Below are 11,440 nucleotides of genomic sequence, written 5' to 3'. Positions count from 1 at the left end.
TAGTGCCTAAGGCATTTGACTGCTAACCAGAAGGCTGGTGGTTCAAAACCATGAGCCTCCTCAGAAGGAAGATTGGGCAATCTACTTCCATAAGCCTCAGAAACCCAAGGAGGGATCGCTATGAGTCCAATGGACTCCTCCGCAGTGAGAGTTTTGTTTTGTTTTTACTTATCCAAGGAGCTCTGATGAAGTAATGGTTAAGGGCTCAGCTGCTAACCAAATAGTTTGCCAGCCCCTCCGCAGAAGAAAGATAAGGCAGTCTGCTCCCATAAAGATTTTCCTTGGAAACCTTATGAGGCAGTTCCACGCTGTTCCATGGGGTCACTCTAAGTTGGAATCAACTTCCTGGCAACTGGTATTTTTGTTTTGTTTTGTTTCGTTTCGTTTTGTTTTGTTTTAAACAAGGCAGCTACGAAGAGCTTTTACCGGTAGCACACCTTGCTTGCTGCCTATTTCTATAATCAGCGGCAATTATAGCAGCAGTAGCCAAACCAGTTGCCTTGGAGTCCATTCCCGCTCATGGCGACTCCACGAGTGTCAGAGTAGAACTGGGAGCATGGGATTTTCAAAGGCTGATTTGTCAGAAGCGAGTCCCTAGACCTTTCCTCTAAGTCACCTCTGGGTGGACTCAAACTACCAACCTTTCAGTTTGCAGGTAAAATAAATTGTCCTAACCGTAAAATAATACATGCTCAAAAGTAAGAAATATACCACGTCAGTATATTTCTGTTAAAACATTTCTGAGATAGTCCATCTTTTTCTTTTTGGTATTTTATTGTGCTTTAGGTTTACAAGGAGCTCTGGTGACATAGTCCCTAAGGCATTTGACTACTAACCAGAAGGCTAGAGATTCAAACCCACCAGCCACTCCTTGGAAGGAAGATTGGGCAATCTATTTCCGTAGTGATACCGCCTCGAAAACCCAAGGAGGGATCACTATGAATCAGATCTGACTCGATGGCAATGGGTTTGGTTTGGTTAGGTTTACACAACAAATTAGGTTCCCATTTAACGATTTTTATACATATTATTCTGGGACACTGGTAACATTTTCACAATGTGTCAGCATGCTCATTATTTCCATTCTGTTTCCATTGATCTACCTTCCCTGGCCCTCCTTGCCTTCTCATTTTTGCTTTTGGGTAAATGTTGACCATTTGGTCTCATATGATTCATTGTTTAAGGGAGCGCATTACACATGGGTGACAATTATTTATTTTATAAGCCAATCTATCATTTGACTGAAAGGTGACTTCCAGCAGTGGCTTCAGTTGGAGGTTCAAAGTACATCCTAGGGCAATAGTGTCAGGGGTTCCTTTAGTCTCTTTTTGTCCAGTAAGTCTGGACTGCTTTTTTCAGGAATTTGAGTTTTATTTTATGTTTTTCTCCCATTCTATCCAGGACTTTCTATTCTGTCCCTGATCAGAGTGGTTGGTAATGGTAGCCGGCACCATCTAGCTCTGGTCTCAGGCTAAAAGAGGCCGTGTGTGGTTTGTGTGGGCTATTAGTCCTGTGGACTAGTTTCTTCTTTGAGTCTTTGGTTTCCCCCAGACAAGTACAGATCACACTTTGAAGACTCCAGACACTACTCACCAAATTAGAATGTAGAACATTTCTTTATGAACTATGTTGTGTCAATTGACTGAATTATCCCATGAGACCATGGTCCTAACCCTTTTAACACAGTAAACCAATCTCTCAGAAGGAAGGTTGAGCAATCTACTTCCATAGCAATACCACTTCAGAAACCCAAGGAGGGGTCACTATGAGTGTGATCGGACTCAGTGGCAGTGAGAGTTGGAGAAAATCTCTAAAATTGTGCCCACTATGTGATAAATGGGAGCTCTGGTGGCATAGTGCCTGATACATTTGACTGCTAACCAGAAGGCTGGCACACCAGCCACTCCTCAGAAGGAAGGTTGGGCAATCTACTTCTGTAGAGATACCACATCAGAAACCCAAGGAGGGGTTGCTATGAGTTGGACCCAACTCAACGACAGTGTGTTTGGTTTTTTGGTTTATGTGATATATATATGCAGCACTCAAACATGTATGTACATATGCTTACAGATATATAGTCCATGTTTTTATGAGATTTATGGCTTTCCACCACCCTCCAACTCAAAGGATGACTCTGTGATTTTCAGGAACTCTTGATAAAACCAGCATATGCTATAGCAAGCATATTTTCTAATAAAATATTATTTTACCACCAGAGCTCCCATTTCATGGGTAGAAGGGATAAACAATAACTGTAGGATTAGAGGGGGTTTGGTGCTGATTGAAATCATTCCATAATTCACCTGTATTAGTGTCTTCTAAGGCTGGACAGAAATTGAAAACACTGGACCCTTCCTTTACTTTAGCAAACTCAGTCTATAAGAAACAATAATTCCTGAAAACAAATTACTTTAAGGAAGAATAGAGTAAGTGCAACTAAAGATGTGTTGATGAAGAACTATGGCAGTTTGAGGATGGACTCTTTTCTGCTTTAGGGGATTTTGGGAATGAGAATTGGAAGATGTTCCTGGAAGCAGCTTTGGAGCTGGACTTGGAAGGGTTTGAGCCTGAAACTATGCTGAGAAGAGCCTGCAGGCTGCAGCATAAGCTAAAAATAGGAACATTCCCACATGTTTGGGGACCTACTGGCTTTGTCAGTGCATCACCACATTTTAGGATACTTGAAAAGGACAAATGTTACAAAGAAGGTAGGTCACATATTGCACCACTAACTGCATTTTGTAAATTAAGAAACTGAGACTCAAAGAAGCTAACAGCTTGTCTAAGTTCAAACTGCTAAAAGTTGCACAAGGCAAAGTCTCAATCTAGATTTTCTGACTCCAAAGTCTTTGTTTCTTTTCCCTTTTATATTTCCATATTCCCCTAATCGTCTAAAACAAGGCAACTTTGTTCTCTATTATCATTTAATAAGGTTCCAATGATTCAAACATTTGTAAATCAAGAAAGAAAAAGTATCATGAATGAAAATTGGAGAGGGATGGAAATGCTTTCTTAATAGCAAAAGATAACACTGCACTTCAAAACTCAAAATCATTAAAAAAAAAAATAAAAAAAAGACCAGGTCTGCTGCTCCGATAGAGCCTGGTGAGACCCTTGAGATCCTTTTTGCAAGCCCCAACATCTTTGTTGGGGAGAATATTCTGGAAGAGAGTTAGAACCTGCACAATGTTGACTAACCACTGTAAGTCTGTTGCTATAGCCTAACTCTGGTGGAATGAATGGATGAAGAATTTACCAAGAAGATGCAAAACACTGATGCTCACTCTCAAAAGTACGTGGAGCACCTGAAGGATAAGGCACAGATAAGTGCTATTATTAAGCACGTGCAGCACTACCTGAAGGTGATGGGCATGACAAGGAGATTGGCCACAATTACATGAGGCTCATCCTCCACACTTGTCACAAGTTTGATTACAAGGCCCATCAGTAGTTGTTCCCTATAACCCTACATTACCAAAGTTTCCTAAATATCTGAGCAAGACCAGGCAGAGAATGAGGGCAAGGACTCAGCTGTACAAATGGAGAGAATGCACAAGAATATCTATGCCAAGGACCACACAGACCATATTCACATGTGTGCCATCTTATGCCACATCTACCATCACATAAAATAAAAGTAGTAATACAAGTCAAGTAGTTTAACCAAAGATGTAGATAGGTGTCATGGATTGAATTGTGTCCCCAAAAAATATGTATAACCTTGCACCTGCACTCCTGCTGGTATCAGGCCCGTGACCTCACCTTCAAGACAAGATCCAGCATGCCGACCTGCCAGTGCAGATCAGGTACAGCCACACCATGGTACTGCTGGGGATCTGTGCCTTCTATCAAGTCCTGACCAATGACATACACAATGGCCTACTGGAAATCTACCCCAGAGGCCAGACCAAGAAGCTTCTAAGATAAGGGTGCTGCTGTCCAGTCTGAAGGAGCACAGCCAGGAGCAGGAGAAGATGAAGCAGTGCCAGCAGATACCGTTCCACATGCACATCAACCTGGAGCTGCTGGAGTGCGTCTATTGGTGTTTGCTGTGTTCCTGGAGATCCCCCAGGTGGCCACCCATGAAAGTGATGTCTGCAAACACATGATAAGCAAGTAGTTCCAAGTAGTTCCATCAGCTGCAGATGGGTAAGTATAACCCTTGCTGGATCCCTCTGAGTCAGTGAGGGACCACATGATGGCTACCTCCAAGGCCATGAACATGGCTGACTAGAAGCCTTGCCACAATTTTATCATCAGTGAGAAGATAAATGGCAAAGTGTGGCACCTTTTCTCCAAGGCTGACAAAGTCTGCACCACCATTAAGACAATCTAGGGAAAGTCACTGTGGACCTACTTGCTCACCTACAGCAGTCCATGATTCCATCAGCACAGAGATGCTAGCTGACATGCTTGAGCTGGACCTGCTCACTGTGCACTCCATTATCAGCAAGATGATCATTTTTCAGGAGCTGTGGTCTCATTGGATCAGCAGACACAGATGGTAATGATGTACCACACTGAGCCCACTGTCCAGCAGAGCCTGGTTCTGTAGCTGATTGAGAAGGTAGACTGTCTGGTGGGGAACAATGAGCACAAGGTCAGAAAGATGGCTACTGCACAAACAAGGGCTACATGTGTCATAGTTGGCTAATGCCAGCAACAGCCTCAAGCAGCCTTCTGATCTCTCCACTCTGACCTCATGGCTAGAGCACTCAACCTTTAAGTTCGAAACCATACCCCAGTCATTAAAGGTTTATTTTGTTGTTGTTGTTGTTGTTATGTGCCGTCAATTCGGACTCAACTCATAGCGACCCCTCCTTGGGTTTCTGAGGCAGTATCACTACTTAAGTAGATTGCCCCATCTTCCTTCCCAGGAGTGACTGGTGGGTTTGAACCACCAGCCTTCTGGTTAGCAGTCAAGTGCCTTAGCCACTATGCTACCAGAATTCCTAAAGGTCTATTTATAGCTGTAAAAATAGAAGAAACAAAGAAAGAAGTGAGGGAGGGAGGGAAGAAAGAGGAAGGGAGAGAGGAAGGAAAGAAAGTTGTAAATAAAGAAAAGTACAGACCTCTGAAAAAAAGATAAACCCAAGTTAAAAGTATTGATTGGATAGATTAAATCAATTTCTGCCTATGTGATTTTTAGGTTTACCACATTTTCAATCAAAACCCCCTGGTTAAAAGAAAGTTCCAGCCTGTAAAGCTTCAGAAAGACATAAATTGAAGTCTTTCGCATGTTGAGAGCATGATTTAGAATGTAACAAGGAAGAACTCATTTGGATGCATTTTTCCTACTCTTCAGCAATTCAAAAGCCCAGGAATTATAAAAGTGTTCTGAATACAATGTAATCATTAACACTTTTACAGTCCAATTAGACAAAGTTAAGAAATAAAATGGTTCCTGGAAGTTCTCAAAGATACTGGATGAATACTTACAAAAGAGTACTGATGCAAAGATACATTTATCCAAACAGTCAGATTTTCCAGTTCCCTTAATCTTCTGGGAAAAGAAAGAGTGCATCTTCATTTCACAAATGAGGAAACAGAAACACAGAGAGGTTATGGGAAATACCCAATTAGCATCAGAGCCAGAACTAAAACCCAACGTAAGAGTGCAGAAAAAGAGGAGGAAGAAAGAAAAGAAAACATAGAGATATGACCTTATGTTTCTATAATGTTCACAAGTCTTAGACCCCTTTTATACATATCATTTTGTTTGGGTGTTGCCATTACAAGAGTTGGAAAATAATTCGGTGTTGTATGGCTAGCTCTCTGATTTCAAAGATAGGCTCTGGAGACAGATATTTTTTGGTTCAAATCCCAGAACTAACCACACACTGGCTGTGTGATACTCTGGTAAAGTCACAACCTCCCTGTGCCTCAGTTTCTCTATCTGTAAATGAGGAAATAACAATGCCCACCTCATACAGTCATTGTGAAGCATAAGAAAGCTGGCACTTGCAGCACCCTTTGCACGGTGCATAGGACATCGGAAGCACTCAGTAGCTATGGCCATTTTTTTCTGTGAAAAGACTGACATCAGGACATCAGTGGCTTAACCAAGAAGTTTTTTCTTTTTGATACTTACAATTTTGAAGTTCAGGGGATATTTCATTTTACAAATGGGAAAATGAAGGTCCAACAAAGGGACAAGAGTTTTCTAAGTCCAGATAACTACTGGCAGAGTTGAAGCCAAAACCCAGGACTCCTAATTCCTTGAATTCCAGAAACTGGAAAATGAAGTGTGTCTTCAATCTATCATTCACAAGTAGACACTAATGATACTAACACTTAATACTGGGGTTTTATAAAGAAAACTCCTCAGAGGGAGTTAATTGTCTACAGGCCTATCTCATTTCATTGTGCTTCCCTTAATTGCACATTGAAAGTATTGCATATTTTTACAAATTGAGGTTTGTGGCAAATCTATGTGAAGCAGGTCTGTAAGGTACCATTTTTCCAACAACATGTGCTCACTTCATGTCTCTGTCACGTTTTGGTAATTCTCACAATATTTCAAACTTTTTGATAATTCTATTGCATATTTAATAGGCTACAGTGTAATGTAAACATAACTTTTATATACACTTGGAAATCAAAAAATGTGTGTGACTCACTTTATTGTGGTAGTCTGGGACCCAATTTACAATATCTCCAAAGTATGGCTGTATGTAGTTTGCATTCTCCTCTCTCACAGGGTGAGCTTTGTGGCTCAGTAGCGTTACCTGAAATGTCCAAGAGCATAAAGCTGGTGTCAGTCTATGGCCTGGCTAGAGCTTGGGCACTCTGACCCCAAGTTCAGTGCTCACTCCATCATACAACTGTTGAGCTTTCCAAGAAATGGGGATGGGGGTGGGGAGTTACATGTACAACAAACTTTGAGTTATTGGTTCCTTCAAATATCCTTCTAGGGACTTCTGTGATCTCTACTAAACTATAGCTTCAATTCGGGCAGGAAAATCCTGTTTATCAAAATTTGATAAATACCCTGAAGATATTGGGATGCACTCTTATATGCTGCTGGTGGAACAGATATTGAAAGCAATAATTCTGGCAATCAAATTTGCATTATGTATCAAAAGCCTTAAAAAATAAGTATGTACTCCTTGGAGAGATCAATCATAGGAGAGTAGAAGGGCTGTGTATGCATAGGGAGACAGCTTGGGAGGCAGGAGTACATGGGAAGGAAGGAAACGGAATAGGTAACTATGGGGAGGAAGTGGGAAGAGAGCTGTTGCATTGTGGGAAATTGCAGTCAATGTCATGAGACAAAGTGTATGTGAACTGCTGTATGGAAAACGAATTTGCTCTGTGAACTTTCACCCAAATCACAATAAATATTTTTAAAGTGTGTATACCCCTAAATCCTGCTTATATTACACCAAAGAGATATTTATTTTCGATAGGGAAAAAATGGCAAATAACCCACAATTCAAATATCCATTAATAATGAATTGTTTCAGTCAATTATAGTGCATTTATATTTTGGAAGACTATACAGTTATTGGACCTTCTTTTGTACATAGGATCGCTGTGAATCGGAGCTGACTTTATGGCACCTAACAACAACAACAACAGCATGCAGTTATTAGAAAGCATGATATAAGAATAGCATTTAATGATTTAGAAAATGCTCACAATATGTTAAATTATGATGAAATTACAAAAGAGTTTATAAGAGGTCCATTTTGTAGAAATATATTTTCATAGAAAAAAGAATATAGTTTATAGATACATGTACATAATATATTTGTATATTTTATATGTGTAAATGCATGTATATTATATATAATATGTATAATTATACACATGGATAATTTGCATGATCTCTATATATACATATAATCCATATAAATGTTATATATATACCTACAGCTTTTCTGTTTATTCTAAATTTTCTATAATGAGTATGCAGTATTTATGTAATCATAAAAAAGGAAAATATTCTTAAAACATTCTGGCCCAGTGGCATTTACTTCCAAACTAAAATTCTGATTTGTGTCACAAGAGGCACCCACTGCCATTCTAACTCACAGTGACCCTGTAGGACACAGCAGAATTCCTCCATTCAGATTTCCAACTCTGTAAATCTTTACGGAAGCTAACTGCTTCATCTTTCCTCTGCAGAGTAGCTAGCTGGTGGATTTAAGCCAGCATCTTTCAGTTAGGAGCCCAATGCCTTAAACACTGTACCACCAGAGCTTCTTAACAAGAGGCACAATGGATAAAATATCTCAGTTGTTAGAGAACCAAGAATAGAAAAGTACGTTTTTCTGGTCAAATTCCTCCAGGAAATTCACTGAACAGATGTTTTCAGCTTTTATATAATGACACTGGATCATTTCTCAAGCTCATTCGTAATTTCATATCCAGAAGAAGAACCTGGGAGGACAAGATCTTTGCTCACCTTTCTCTGGAAGAGAAAGTTTGATTCCATAATTGGGCAATGGTGCCCTCGTGTGGCAAGCCATGGGTAGAACTTTTTATCTAAACCCTAAACCCAAACCAATGCAGGGAGTCTATAACCAACTCACAGGGACCCTATGGGACAGAATAGAACAAGGCTATAAATCTTTATGGAAGCAGACTGCCTCATCTTTCGCCTGCTGAGCGATTGGTGGGTTCTAACCACCGACCTCTTGATTAGCAGAGGTGCTTTAACTACCACACCACTAGAGTTCTCTTTTTATCTAGAACAAGAAAATGATGAAGCAACAGCAAGATGGTCAATGGGCTCAGTGTAGGGGACCCCAGTTTGTGAGTCACTGGTTCCAAAGGGAGTTGTAAAGTTGAGTTTCTAGAACTCATGGTGCAACTTCACAACAATAAACATTGAGATTAAGATTGAGCCAGGTGTCAAAAGCCATGTCTGCTTCCAATAATGTTTTTTCTCCTGTAAATAATACTGTTTCGTACCATGTTCTAAGAGTATCTCTGTATTTAAGGCTTCCATGCACAGTATCTTGATTGCCCTTCTGGTTTCCTCTCCTTGAATTTCCCAAGACCCATCTTTTCCATCTTAAACCCTAAAACTCAGTGCTATCGTGTCAAATCCAACTCATAGCAACTCCTCCTTGGGTTTCTGAGGCGGCATCACTACAGAAGTAGATTGCCTAATCTTCCTTTCCAGGAGTGGCTGGTAGGTTTGAACCACCAACCTTCTGGTTAACACTCAAATGCCTTAGGCACTACACCACCAGAGCTCCATCTAATTCTTATTAATTCATCAAGACTATCCCAACAGCGGGAGCTCTGGTAGCATAGTGCCTAAGGCACTTGACTGCTAACCAGAAGACTGGCGGTTCAAACCCACCAGCCACTCCTCGGAAGGAAGGTTGGGCAATCCTACTTCCGTAGTGATACTGCCTCGGAAACCCAAGGAGGGGTCGCTATGAGTCGGGGCCGACTCGACGGCAAATAACAACAACAACATCCCAACAGCAAGGAGCTCTGTTAGCATAGTGTCTAAGGCACTTGACTGCTAACCAGAAAGCTGGAGGTTCAAACCCACTAGCCACTCCTCGAAAGGAAGTTTGGACAATCTACTTTGTAATGATCTGCCTCAGCAACCCAAGGAGGGGTCGCTATGCAACTCGGAGGGCACATAACAACAACAACAACATCCCAAAGGCCATCTCCTTCAATATATTCCCAGGCTAGATTGAGCTAGTTGCCCCTCCCCAGGCTCCTGAAGCACTTTGTGTTACTTCTGCAAAGCCCCACCATGAGCAATTTTTCTTGTTTTTCTTAGACGCTACCGGCTCCAACTCAAAGTGACCTACGTACAACAGAAGGAAACACTGCCTGGACCTGCACCATCTTCACAATCCTTGCTACACTTGAGCCTATTGTTACTGCCACTGTGTCAATCCTTCTCATTGAGGGTCTTCCCTTTTTTCTTTGACCCCGTACTTCACCAAGCTTAATAGCTACCACTCGTCTGTGCCATGTGTCATGCTATGGTGGTTTGCATATTGCTGTGAGGTTGGAGGCTATGCCACCGGTGTTACAAATACCAACATGGTCACCCATACTGCACAGGTTTCAGTGGAGCTTCCAGACTAAGACAGACTGGGAAGAGAGATCAGGCCATCACTTTTGAAAAACTTCACCAATGAAAACCTTGTGAATAGCAATGAAACACTGTCTGATATATTACTGGAAAACTTTATGAACAGCCTTGAAACATTGTCTGATATAGTGCCAGAAGATGAGCCCCTCAGGTTGGAAGGCACTCAAAACACAACTGGAGAAGAGTTACCTCCTCACACTAGAGTCCACCTTAATGACATGGATGGAGTAAATCTTTCAGGATCTTCATTTGCTGATGAAGCATGTCTCACCATGGGAAGAAAAAGCTACAAATACCCTGCAGTGGATTGTTTGACGTGGCCCTTCTAGCCATTGTCCTCCATTCTGTGATGTTTTGTAAATCCCATTACCCATGCCTAATTGGGGTGGTGTGGTAGTTAAGGTCAGGTATCAACTTGGCTGGGCAGCTGGTAGTAGTCATTCCCTATAATGACTGGCAATCAACTCTGTGATGGGATTTAGGTTAATTCTGTTGGGGCAACACAGGTGGAATGTATCTTGAGTCCTGCCTTGCTGGAGGGTATAATTCAAATCACCACTCTTAGCTTCCCTGAGGGTATACCTACGAATCTCCTGGGAAGATTCGCTCTCCTCTTGCTCCAGCTTTGTGGCTTGGATCATCCTCATCTCACCCCTGGATTTGGGACAGCAGCCATTATCTGATCTGCTGATCGAGGTTCATCAAACCCGGAGACCTACTCACGGACCCGGGACTCGCCAGCCTGCCAGCTTCTACCACTACTACGTGAGACGAACGCTTGGGTGTCTGTGAGTTCTGTGAGGCATTACAGTGAAATACAGAACCCTAAGACTGGGGAAATTACTGGGAGGAGGAGGAGGGGTTAATGTCTGAGATGATGGAGTGGCATGGTAGTTTGGACATTTGGGACATCTTTAACCTCTGCCTCATGGGGACCGGCTTTGTGCTGATCTTTCTAAGAGAAATTGTTCAAGCATACCCATTAATAACTGAAGAGTGGAATGTATGAAGTATGAATTTTTCTTGTTGTTGTTGTTATGTGCCGTCGAGTCGGCCCCGACTCATAGCGACCCCTCCTTGGGTTTCCGAGGCAGTATCACTACGGAAGTAGGATTGCCCAACCTTCCTTCCGAGGAGTGGCTGGTGGGTTTGAACCGCCAGCCGTCTGGTTAGCAGGCAAGTGTCTTAGCCACTATGCTACCAGAGCAATATGCAATTTGAACTGATGCATAAGCTCTATGAGGGGTGGGGTATTTTTGTTAGACTAGTGTAACCAAAACACCAAGCCCACTACTGTCGAGTAGATTCTGACTCATGGTTATCCCACGTGTTGCAAATTGCTCCACAGAGTTTCCTCAGTTATAA

At 41.8% G+C, this 11,440-nt stretch overlaps 1 pseudogene; it reads left to right on the top strand.

Annotated features, from left to right (window-relative positions):
* Nucleotides 1-2,630: 2,630 nt before the first annotated feature.
* On the top strand, nucleotides 2,631-5,694 carry LOC103200627 (annotated as a pseudogene).
* Nucleotides 5,695-11,440: the final 5,746 nt, after the last annotated feature.

Source organism: Orycteropus afer, unplaced genomic scaffold (genome assembly GCF_000298275.1).
Source record: "Orycteropus afer afer isolate SDZICR_OR568_19922 unplaced genomic scaffold, OryAfe1.0 scaffold00132, whole genome shotgun sequence".
Taxonomy (NCBI): domain Eukaryota; kingdom Metazoa; phylum Chordata; class Mammalia; order Tubulidentata; family Orycteropodidae; genus Orycteropus; species Orycteropus afer.
Note: the sequence above shows the minus strand (reverse complement) of the source record. Positions and strands in the feature narration are given on the sequence as shown.